This window comes from Macrobrachium nipponense, chromosome 31, assembly GCF_015104395.2.
Source record: "Macrobrachium nipponense isolate FS-2020 chromosome 31, ASM1510439v2, whole genome shotgun sequence".
In the NCBI taxonomy this organism is placed as follows: Eukaryota; Metazoa; Arthropoda; class Malacostraca; order Decapoda; family Palaemonidae; genus Macrobrachium; species Macrobrachium nipponense.
The window spans coordinates 8710195-8722600 of record NC_061093.1 but is presented as its reverse complement, the minus strand read 5'-3'; the positions used below and the strand labels follow the sequence as shown (position 1 = coordinate 8722600).

General features: G+C 42.6%; 1 pseudogene; it reads right to left on the bottom strand.

The window, feature by feature from the left end:
- The window catches only part of LOC135206595 (DNA polymerase alpha catalytic subunit-like), a 148162-nt pseudogene that overhangs the window by 69278 nt on the left and 66478 nt on the right, over positions 1 to 12406 (bottom strand).

The window sequence follows — 12406 nt, the reverse complement described above, 5'->3', positions numbered from 1 at the left end:
TTTGCTAAATTCTGTCGTCAAGGGGGGCAAACAGCCCGCCAAAACGGCGCCTATTGTGGACGCGTCTGTTACGTCATGCACTGTTGCTATCCACCTGCGGACAATCGCCAGGTAGGCCTATGTGCGGCAGTGGGGAAACTGCCATGATGGGAAAATAAAGGTTAAGCATGAGTTTTCATGTGAGTGTGTCGTTGTTGAGGCTGTTCCAGACACAGGGGCAGAAGTGTGTATAGTAGGGGTAGATTTGTTACCAAAATTGGGTTTGAAGGTACCTAATCTCTCTCGGTGTAATGTCATTGTAAATCACCGCAGGGAGAAGTCATTGAGAATATATGGGTCGTTGATATGCTAATAGAATTGGGTGATAAATCAGTGAGCACTAGTGTTATCGTTGTGCAAGGTGCTACCCCGTTTTTATATGTCTTTAGGAGTGTGTAAATACTAGCCTATGCATACAAAGTTTCCCCATCATACTGTCGCTACCGTGAATGACGGTCACTCGGAACCCTCTGCGTCGACTAACCCCCGCCAAACGCCTGAAGAAAACGTTCGCACACGGGTAGGGGGTGGTGGTCGTCAGCGTGAGACGCCATAGCTGCCACGGAGCGAGAATGTCCTAGGCTGAGGGACTGGCTACTGCAACGTTTTGCGAAGACTACGTTCAACGTTTCAAGAAACCCTCTGCCGATGATGAAAGGAGCCCCTCACCACATTCACCTGAGGGAAAGGTGCCATCCCCTATGCGTGTGCATACACTTTATACCAGTTCCTAAGCATTTGGGAGTCCGATGTTAAGGCTCAGCTCGACGAAGATGTCAAATTAGGAGTAATTAGGGAGGTCCCTGCTGGTACAGCTACGGACTGGTGTGCGAGGATGGTAGTAGTAGCAAAGAAAATGGTAAACCACGGAGGACCTTGGACTATCAAGAGCTGAATAAGAATTGCAAACGAGAAACGCATCACACATGTGCTCCTTTTGACATGGTCTCGGGTGTGCCACTTCGTACATATAAGACTGTAGTTGATGCCTATGCCGGATTCCACCAGGTGCCATTAGATGAGGAGAGCCGACAGTGACAACGTTTATTACACCATGGGGGAGATACCAGTATTGTCGAACACCTATGGGTCATTGCGCGGCCCCAGATGCATACACGAAAAGGTTCGATGACGTTATTATTGATGTACACAGAAAGTACAAGTGAGATGACGTGTTGTTATATGACGACAGTGTTGAGGGAGCCTTTTGGCATACTTATGATTTTTTGCAATTATGTGGAGATAATGGTATTACGCTGAATCCGGATAAATTCCGATTTTGTCAAAGACAGGTAGAGTTTGTGGGGTACGAAACTGATTGGGATAATTATAGACCTTCTAATGAGCGTTATGAGTGCCATTAAGAACTTCCCCATGTCTGCAAGCCCAAACTATCACGGATATAAGATCTTGGTTTGGACTTGTGAACCAAATTGCACCTTTCGTGGCTGTAGCACCGGTAATGGAACCATTCAGGGATCTTCTCAAGAAATCCCCCATCGGAAAGTTTATTGGGACCAAACGCCGTTCAAAACAGTTTTGTTGCAACCCGGGGACAGCATTTGCAAGATGTTGGGCGACGGACGACATATTATGATAAGACAAGGCGCACTGCTGTTGTTACCGGATTGGTGCAGAGAAGGAATGGGATTTGTTATATTGCAACAATATTGCAATTGCGAGGATCTCAATGCCCCTTTTTGTTGTAAGGGGGGATGGAAACTTGGCATTATGTGGCAGCAGGCACCTGACGGAGGCGGAGGCAGGCTATTGCCGTCATTGAGGGGGAAGCGGCTGCAGTAGTATGGTGCCTTAGGGAAATCGAGATTGTTTTTAATTATTGGGAATGCCCGAATTTCATTTTAATCACGGACCATAGACCTTTGGTAAAACTCTTTGGGGATAAGAGCCTAAAAGACATTGCAAACCCGAGACTTACTAAGGTTGAAAGGAGAAAACTATGCAATATAGTTTTTACCATTTAAGATATTTGACGGGGAAGAAGAATTCGGCAGCCGATACGTTATCAAGATACCCAGTGATTCGCAGTGAAATACCGTCAAAGACGAAGAAGAGGAGGAACTTATGAACGAAGTTTGTATTGCCGCCATGAGCGTCATCGCTGGCGGATGACGTCATTACTATGGACTGGCTACCATGAGGGGGGAAGCAGAGAAGGATCCTGATTATACTATTGCAGACGACGTTGTCAGCGAAGGGGGTTGGCCGTCGTCAAGGTCTCAAGTGGAGCCCTGCCTCCAAAAACCTTTTTTCCCTGTACGTGATAGACTGAGTGTCATTGAAGGATTAGTCACATATGCATATGACGAGGGGCATGTTCGTCTGGTAGTTCCGGAGGCACTACGTTTACGCATTGCAACAATTTACATCAGGTCATCAATCAACTGACTCCATGATCAGAAGAGCACGACAGGCAGTTTATTGGCCTGGGATTGAGGGTGACTTGGCAAATTATAGGGCACAGTGTCATGATTGCAACGTTGCGGCACCTTCGCAACAAAGGGAAAGTATTATATACACTCCCCCTCCCGAATATCCGTTTCAGAGAACTGTTGCAGATTTATTTCAAGTAGCAGGGAGGCAGTATATGGTCTACGCCGATCGACTGACTGGATGGATGGAAATTTATTTCTTCGCTAACGGAACTACATCCGCGAGATGAATCCCAGTTTTTAGAAAGATATTTTATGCAGTGGGGAGCACCTGAAGAAATATCAGTGGGACGAGGGCACGAATCTAACGAGCATGGAAATGAGACATTTCTTTGGTAAGTGGGGGGTATCTATGAGAGTGTCGTTTCTGCGCTCACTACCCCCCAGTCCAACGGGGTCGGGCAGAAGCATGCTGTGCGCGCACCGCCAAACAAACATTAATGGGCAATACTCTACCTGATGGAGGGCTAGACAATGACAAGGTAGCTCAGGCGATATTGCAGTATAGAAATACACCATTACGTGGTATAGATAAGTCTCCTGCACAGCTGGCCATGGGTCGCCAAACTTCGAGATTCGGTGCCAATGTTAAAAAGTTATCATTTCGTCACCGAGCATTGGTCGGAAACCTTGTCCGCGCAAGAGAGAGGGAAAGAAGCGCTGTTGAGCAACGAATATCATCCAAGTATAATGAGAAAGCCAAGGATCTTTCCCCCCTACAAATAGGGGAGAGGGTAGCTATCAGGATGTGACTACACGAGCCTGGAATAGAAGCGGGGTGGTTATTGAAAAAAATAGATACCGCCAATCGCATAAGGTTAGACGGGAGCGGAGAATTTCGACAAGAATCGCAAGCATTTTGAGATCCCTCCACCCACACCACCTGAGGGAGAACCTACTCCCACATGGCCTCGGGGGAGGATGTGGCCCAGTACCCACCCAGGAGAGAAGTAGCACTAGGGTACGTCGTCCCCCGCAATGGCACGATGATTATATACAGAGTAATTGCATTTTAGTTGTGTTAATAAATATCCCCTAAACATGTCAAGTTTTGTGCATATACTTTAATCCTGATTATTTGGGTTTAATAAGTGTTCCTCTTGTCATGTTTACCATTTATGTATGTTCCAGCGCTGTGTCCGAAGGACTATCTTTATTATAGCTGAATTCCCTTTGCTTCATATGTTACTACCTTTACCAGTTTTATTATTTTTGCAACTAAAAGGAGAAATCTATACTTATGTTTTAAATATACTATGTTTGCTTTGAATGGGGAGCTTTGATCTTAAAGGGGAGGTGTAGGAATGTTCCATTTGAGGTACGATATGTTTTCCCTGTTATGTGATCTCTTTGCACGGTTCAGGAGACAAGTCAGTTTCCCGCTCATCCCTTGATCTGTAATCAACTCTTGTACATTAAAGGAATCAACTGGTCCTGAGTATGTCTCAACCTGCTTACAAACCTTGTCTTCCTAACAAAATGATTCAAGGCGGAAAAGGTCGATTACCGGCCTCCAGTCGCCCGTTACTTTTGGTACCAGAAAAATGTGACTAAAACCCTGGAGAAGGCTGCATTACTTCCTCTATTGCGCCCTTGTCCAGCATCTTCAACACTTCCCCCCGAAGAGCTAAGAACTCCAGAGAATTGTATGGGTACGTCTGACCGAGCAAAGGACTGTCTGAGAGAGGGGAGAGAAGTTGAATGGTGGTAGATATCCCACCCGCAGAACATCTTCTACCCACTTCTCTGCTCCATAATCTCACTACTTGGCCCATTGGCACCCCGGGCAACCCCCTACCCATGGCAAAGGAGAGGGAGAGGCACCCACACTATTGACGACCACCTCTGTCCTTTCGCCTAGATCCCCTTCCAGGGACGGGATTGAAAGGGACGTTGTTTATTAGACTTAGCCTGAGAGGAGGACCAAGGGCCCCTAGCCGAAGCAGAGCCGCTAGGAGACTTGTTTCTGAGGGGAGGAGGAGGAGGACAACGGAAACGTGCCAGTGACTTTGAAACTGCCTGGTGGACCCCAACCTGTCCTTGGTATCAGCTTGTCGCCGATCAATTGCATCTTCCAACACAGTCCTAGGGAACAGGAATTGAGAATCCAGGAGATCCCTATTCCGAAGTGCTGATAAGGACTCAGAATCCACTGAGCCTGCTACCTTTGACAAAGATGCGTTTCTCCTAGCTACCAGAAGGTTAGCCCATAAATTAGCACTAAGCTGGGTCAGATAGGAGTAAGCCTTATCCCCAGACTGTAACAGCCTAGTGAGGGAAGAAGAAGAAGAAGAAGAAGAAGAAGAAGAAGAAGAAAGAAGAAGAGAAGAAGAAGAAGAAGAAGAAGAAGAAGAGAGAGAGAGAGAGAGAGAGAGAGAGAGATTACGGGCCTCCAAGAAATGCAATAACAAGCTTTCCATGGAGGGTGAACCCCGTAGCCCAAGTGACACCCAAATCGCCGCCATTTTGGATGACAAAGATGTCTCTCTAGGTGGCAGCACAAGCGACCCAAAATAGTGGAGGCTGGGGGAGCCATAGCGGGAAGGCATGCAGACATGAAATGGGACAACAGGCCTTCCAAGGAGGGGACCCTTTGTAGGCCTAAGGAGGCCTACATAGATGCCATCTTGCACAAATTGGTCTCTGAAACAAAGGAACAAGTTGGTGCTGCCTCCTCCTTCCCAAAAGGGGCTTCTCCTCCTGAGAGAGAGAGAGAGAGAGAGAGAGAGAGAGAGAGAGAGAGAGAGAGAGAGAGAGAGAGAGAGAGAGAGAGAGAGAGAGGGCAGCAGTAAACAAAAATCACTCTGAGCAACTCCTGATACTCCCAAAGACAAATCAATGGAAGAAAAGGAAGGAGACAAGGCATCAATGAATGAGGATACAAAAGGAAAAAGTCTGGAAGAATGGGAAGCAAAAGGACCCACTTGAGGAGGGGTGAATCATTCCCAAGATGGACACGTAGACATCACACAACGCTCCCTCTTCTTCTAGAACTTCTTCCACTGCACAACAGACCAGGAACGACATTCTGGGTACGGATTGGTTACATTACAAAAATTAGCACGATACCTACTGCAAGTTGTATGATCAATCAGAGTGGAAGCTAGGGAGCATGAGCATGGGAACCCTGGAAGGCATGCACTGACACGCCTTTGACTTCTTAGATCCGATGGAGGAATCAATGATATACATCCAAAGCACACACAGACACCCAAAAACACAAAAAAGCAGGAAGGAATCACAGGATATCTAAAAAGAAGCTAGGGAGGAGGAGTAAAAGTGAACATCCACTCTCCAAGGCAGCTGAATCAAGACTAAATGCATCACAGGGTTCAAGTGTGGTCGTGACCACTCTCCACCTCTTCTACGCTTTAGATGCCAGATGCCACAGATTCCTTGCATATACAATCTTTAATTGTTTTTAACCAGTTTCAAGCTGGCACCAAAAGACTTATCCTATTGTTAAGACCCAAATGACTGTTATGGGTATCCAAGACTTGGGAAGCTACTCATGCATGAGCAGTACTTCAATCTGACTTACAGTTTCTACCATTCTTTTCACAGAGACTGAAGTGTCTGGAATAATTTTTATCATTAAAAAGGCTAATTTTAAAAAATGGGTTTGCACAATATAAAGTATACAATCTTTTAAAATGATAAATTTCCCATGAAAATGGTGGCATCAAAGAATTACACTACGGCATAAATGAAGAATCACAACAATAACTTCATATACCAAAACAGTTGGTATGTCAGCAACTCCCTAATTTTACAGAGTGCACAGGAATTTTGCTTGCATATCTCACTTTCACCTCTAATAGTAAATACATGGAAAAAAATAATCGTGCTTACCTTGTGTCCAAGCTTAAACACTTGATCATAATCTGTGCAATTTGTATTGATCATGATGGAATCAGTGTCACCATAAATAACTTCAAAGTTCATTTTCTGGACCAAATCACGAGTATTGAGAAGAATCTCCCTTCCCTTTCCTGTAAATTAAAAGGATCAGATATCTAGTTAATAATACTGCTAATATAACACAACAAGATTAATAAATAATCCAAAAACAGAAAGACCAGATAACAAATACAGCAGTACCCTGAAAACCCCCACTTGAAAACACAGAGAGAGAGAGAGAGAGAGAGAGAGAGAGAGAGAGAGAGAGAGAGAGAGAGAGAGAGAGAGAGAGAGAGAAGAAAACTGGAGGGTAGAGTCGAGATGTTGAGTTGATTCACCGGCCAGTGAATACTTCTGAACAGTGAAAACAGGTTGTGTGATTATATAAATAAAAACGTTTAACTACAACACAAGGAGTGTTTAATAAAGTGATCTACAATGACACCCTTTGGATCTTATATGGAGAAATATGGCAAAGGATGACTAAGCATATGTTGACAAATGAAATGTAATATTTTTATTAACAAGAACATGTTCACTATAAAAACAATCATAAGTTACCACATTTCACGTAGGAACTATATCAGTCCCATCAACCCATTTTTATACGAAAGAAACATTCATTCTGCCTTGATGCTCCACATCATCTCATTCCACTGTCCCAAGGTGACACCAACAGAATAAGAGTGGGGTTGGGAAGTGGGCAAGCACATTTCAAGACTAAGACGTTTGTTTTGAAAGATGTGTTTATGTTCATAAAAATGTCTCTTGTTTGCTAAAACTCCATAAATCATAAAATTACTGAGTCTTAATTTAGGTAGAAGAACAAATGTCTCTTAAGGGTCATTAAAAATATCTTGGGAGCTTTATTTTATGAAATGTAGTAAAAAAAAAAAATACTGCTCTGGCAATTAAAGATCATTACATATTCATAAATCAGGCAGCAAACTTCTTGAGCTTAATCTCTAGCAAACCTAAACCAGAAAGCCCCATATAAGATACATTAAATCTAAGTGTAAAAATTGGGGGCTAAAAGGCCAAACTTGACACTGCAGTAAAAAGCAACTGTTGTCTTTTCTAGACTTTGGATGTCAGATACACAGTTCTGTCTGATACAACAATGCACAACTGGATCCACCTCAAAAGGAGGTGCTAAGAATATCCACGGGAGCTTTCACATCGTTCTGTCAAAGCATAAGGTATGAGACTAATTTTCTTTTGCCCATCTCTCACACCAGCACTGGTCAAGGTCCTTCTCCATTCTAAGAACAAACACGATAACAATGGACCAAGAACAATGCCCTGTGGAACTCCAGACACAATAGGTCTTGGTTCACTGAAGATCCCATCAAGATCAACTCGCTGCTGCCTACCTGTAAGGAAATCTTGAAGCAATCCTAAGACATATCCACCCACTCCAAGATTCTGAGGTTTATATATAAGTGACTTATGATTTAATAAATCAAAAGTGGCACTAGTATTTATTTGATTTACTGTGCACTCAAAACCCCTATCAAAATTCTCTTGCAAATAGCATGTAAAGCCTAAAAGAGGATAGATACCTATATGGAGGAGTTATGGAGTTCCATTTGACAACGTCCGTGTGTGTGTGTGTGTGAGAGAGAGAGAGAGAGAGAGAGAGAGAGAGAGAGAGAGAGAGAGAGAGACGGGAGAGAAGAGAGAGAGAGCAGACCGCGATTAGGGAGAGATGGAAGAGCGAGAGAGAGAGAAGAGAAGAAGGTCAAAGGTGGTTGGATGGTTAACGACTGTATTGGCTGTTGGTGAGTTCTGGCTGGGTTGTCTGCTGGTAGAGTTTTCAATCAGTCTTTGGTGAGAGCCTGTGATAGGTAGTAGTGTTGGAGGAGTCTATTGGAGGCATTGGAAGTTGATTGAGTTTTGTTTTATTTGGTGTTGTTAAGTTAGTGTTTTTGCTTAGAGTTGTTGTGCCTGTGCTGTTGTGATTTTTTGTTTTTTTGTGTTGTTTGTTGCAGTGGTCTTTTGTTGTTATATGTGAAGTTGTATGGTTGGTTGCTTGTGTTGTTGCGGAGTTGTTGGGTTGTAGTCCTGGTGTGTTGTTGTGGTGTCATGGTTCTTGTTGTTGGTTGTCCCAGTGACCTTAACCAGCGGACAGCACAGGATAGCCGGAGTAACTGGATTGAGGGTTGGTAAGTACGTGTTTTTGAGAGTTTTTCGTTTTTTGGTGTTTTGTTTTTGTATAGGTGAAGGTCAATTGTCCTGCTGTATTTTGTGTGTGTAAAGAAGAAAGTGTGACTGAGGGTGGGTTTGGCAGCTGGATTGATTAGGTTAATGTTGGGGAGGGGTTTTGCCACTTGGTTTTTTTTTAGCTTGTGATCCCGCCACACCTAAATGCTCCTATATGCAATACTGGACTATCAGCTAACAATCATTTAGATTCCACTTACTTATTTAGTGATTTAAAATAAGTTTTTCAGAAACTTTGGAGAGTGCAGGGAGAGTAGAAATTGGCCTGTAGTTACTGCAGTCTGAAGATGTTCCATATTTTGGAACAGGCATTGTATAAACTAAGCTTGTGCTCATCTGCAAAGATCTTTAAGTCCACATAAAACTCTGTAGAATCTACTTACTTTTGGGAGATTTACAAAATAGAGGGAAGAAACCATCAGAATCTTCTCCACCTCAGCTATCAAATATTATCAAGGAATTTTCTCAACATCCATAGAGTGAAATGCAAATTTTGTAAAGAATAGGTTAAGGATGACAAATATCGGGGAGAAGGAGCATCTTCAACTGATAGCTTAGCTTTAAAAGCTCGATGATGAATTAACAGTTCAGCCTTTTCCCTAGGGTCAGTAACCCAATCTAACCATCATCTGTTAGTAGTGGTGGAATAAAAGAACAAGCTCAACCCAAAGATAGATGATGCCAATGGTCCACCACTGATGAGACTGAGATATTCCTTCAAGTACTCTTTAAGAAATATGACATTTTCTCCCAGCTGTATGGGTAAGTTCTACACGCAGCATGTAATTTTTTCATCTGAATTATTTCATCTCCACATGTTGACATTAGTCTGCCTTGGTAAGTTAGTATAGATGTATCATCAAACCATGACAATGGTCATTTGTCCAGAATTTGATTGGGACTTTTCCAGGGATATACCTTGTTAAAACTAGCCATCAGCATATCCTTTTAATTTCTTAGGATCAGGATCTGAAATAGCACCTGAAATATCAAGTGCTTGATAAGCTTTCATAATATGATCAAAAACTGACCTTAGATTTTTTCAAGCAGACTGTTTTTCCAATGGTGACATAGGAATACACTGATTAAACAGATATGTCCATCTCAACAGGGCAATGACCAGCTGTGGCCTATATATTCACAGACCTTGCGGACTTAATAATAGCTGAAACACCTGTGAATACGAGGTCTGATCTATTACTAGAAATGCGGTGTTTCCCAATTACCTGGGACAAAATCAGAGGATACACAGAACTCAAGAGTTGACCAACCATGTTTATTTGTGGAATTTGGAATTTAGCCACTTGCTGTGCTGTTTGCATTAGAATCCACAAATAATGAATGGAAGCTTTTGAATCCATGTGACTCCAGCCATACTAATCCTTTCCAAGTCACATATAGGACATTAGATATTTGGATTGCAGTAAACAGCAAATAGTACACACTAACATTGTAGAAATTATGAAAATTTTATAAAGAACTTCATGGAAACTACACTCCTCATTTTTCTAATGCTAAATAGGTTGTCCAGACTTAGTGTATACAGCCATATCTTGCACATGTGGGATGTTATAGCAATAAATAAAGTCAGGGCCTTAAAACCCTGAGATTAAAAACCAACCATTGACTTTTTAACTAACTACAAGTGTCTCAGATAAAAACATCAAACCCCCCGTTATGGTCACAACTCAGGAGATCAAGAAAATTTGACCCAAAGCCCCAAATATTTGAGTACAGTAATCTGCAATTTTTCTTTCCATAATGAGTAACAGGCCCAGGGTTCTGCTCAATGTCTCAGAAAAGAATCAAAATTTGCAACATACAATCATTAGTGAAACTAATAAACAGACTTGTAATAACACTAACAGAAAAAATCAACAGCAGAATAATCAATAACGATATGATCAACCACAACAGTATTTACATTATTTACAAAAATTCTGTTGAAAGTATTAGTAAATTGAAAAATGCGCTGGAAAGCAAACTGGTTGACAAGGTGGGGGCTGGTACACCTTGTGAGGCAAATAAGAAACCTGGCAGGTTTGCCACAACAACTGGGGGAGGACAGTCAGTATGGATTTACAAATTATAAAATGCTAGGAAGGAAAAGAGTACGTAAAGATGAAGTCACTTCCTGATAATCAGTTTACGTCCTTGCTGTAGGAACGGATCTCAGACATAAACTGAGACCCTAATGTAGGCCAACACTGAGACTAAGGTGTACACCCAGGTGAACATCTGAGGAGCTGTTGCCAGTCTGAAGCACAAGACCTTGAACTGGAAGACAATCTCATTGCAGATCAAGTGGAGGTACTTTCAGGAAGCCTGATGAATTAGTACTTCAGAGTACGCATCCTCCAAGTCCATTGAAAACATGAAGTAGCCGTCTCTGATGGGCTATAACAATAGGTGTGGAGTTTCCATCTTGAAACAAGTCTGCAGGATGAACTTGTCCAAAGCAGAAAGGCCAATTGCCTATCTCTAATTCCTGGTTGCATTTGTTACGAGAAAGAGGCTGCTGCTAAAACCCAAAAGTTGACAATCTGACTTCCCTGGTGCCTGTCTTCACTTCCACTGCTACCGTCAAACTTAAGAGATTTCCATAAATCTGGAGGATAGAATGGGAATAGTATAGGTGTTTCCAAGAGGGACAAACAAAAGTCCTTGAATAGAAGCCTGTATCCTTATTAAGGACTTGATCTTGAAGGCTTAGCTCCCCATCTTGCTGCCACTTTGCCTAATGACGTGACACGCAAACCCTACTACTCCTGGCAGTGGAAGGAAGAAGGGATCATCACTCAGGAACCCTATCTCTCCCTTCCTGGACAGACCTCAGGGACCTCAGGAGGGAAAGATAGAACTCGGGAAATTCTTTGCTTTTCTAGAAGCAGCAGAAGATTAGGCTTCGTGTCATGTTTGGGCTTTCAAGAGCTGGACTCTGTGATCAAAGATGCTGAAGGTTGGTTTTTGACGACGGATACCTCTGCCCCAAATGAGTTTGAATGACAACACAGTTGATTATAGCCTTGGGAATCCTTTCCTGTAGCTTAACTACTCTTCCTACTAAACACTTGGAGGAATGAGTAGACAAGCCCCACACTGAACTGTTCCTCAGTGAGAGGCCACTCTTGAGAATATCTGTATCAAAAACTGGGAGATGATCCTTTTCCTTCTGCAAAGAACAAGATTTGTCCACTGGCTGGTGTGCTAGAAAGGTAAGGGCCCTATCCATGGACAAAAGCAACCTTCTGAAGGTTGCCCCCTAATCTGAAGATGAGACATCTGTCAGCATGTTCAGTCATACCATGAGAATCAAGCCAGCCCTAAAGAGAAGCTGTGGACAGACTACAAGGCATTTGCCTTTTGCAGCACCGGAATGGGAAACTTTTCCCCAACAGATTCTCTTCAGGGTGAGTTTGTTTGTCATTCATGAGACTGATGCACCCAATGGCAGAAGTGTAGCCTTAACACCCTACCCTCAGGTGCACAGTATTTACTCTGTGTGAAAGAGGTAGAGGAAGAGTTTACTTGATCTGATGGAGGTGAGGGAAACTCCCTGACATGTAGATAGTGGTACTGAACCCTCATCTAAAAAAAAACACAACAAAAACATTAAAAGATACAGTGATTTCTTTTAGCTCTCTCTAATGATGATCTGTAGATTACTAATTCATTAGATAAGAAACAGTATGTATTATATTAAGGACGTATATTTATTTACACAAGCCTTTATGTACAATGTATGTGTATGTATAAATAAATAACTGTACTAGTATCTGTATCTTGTAACC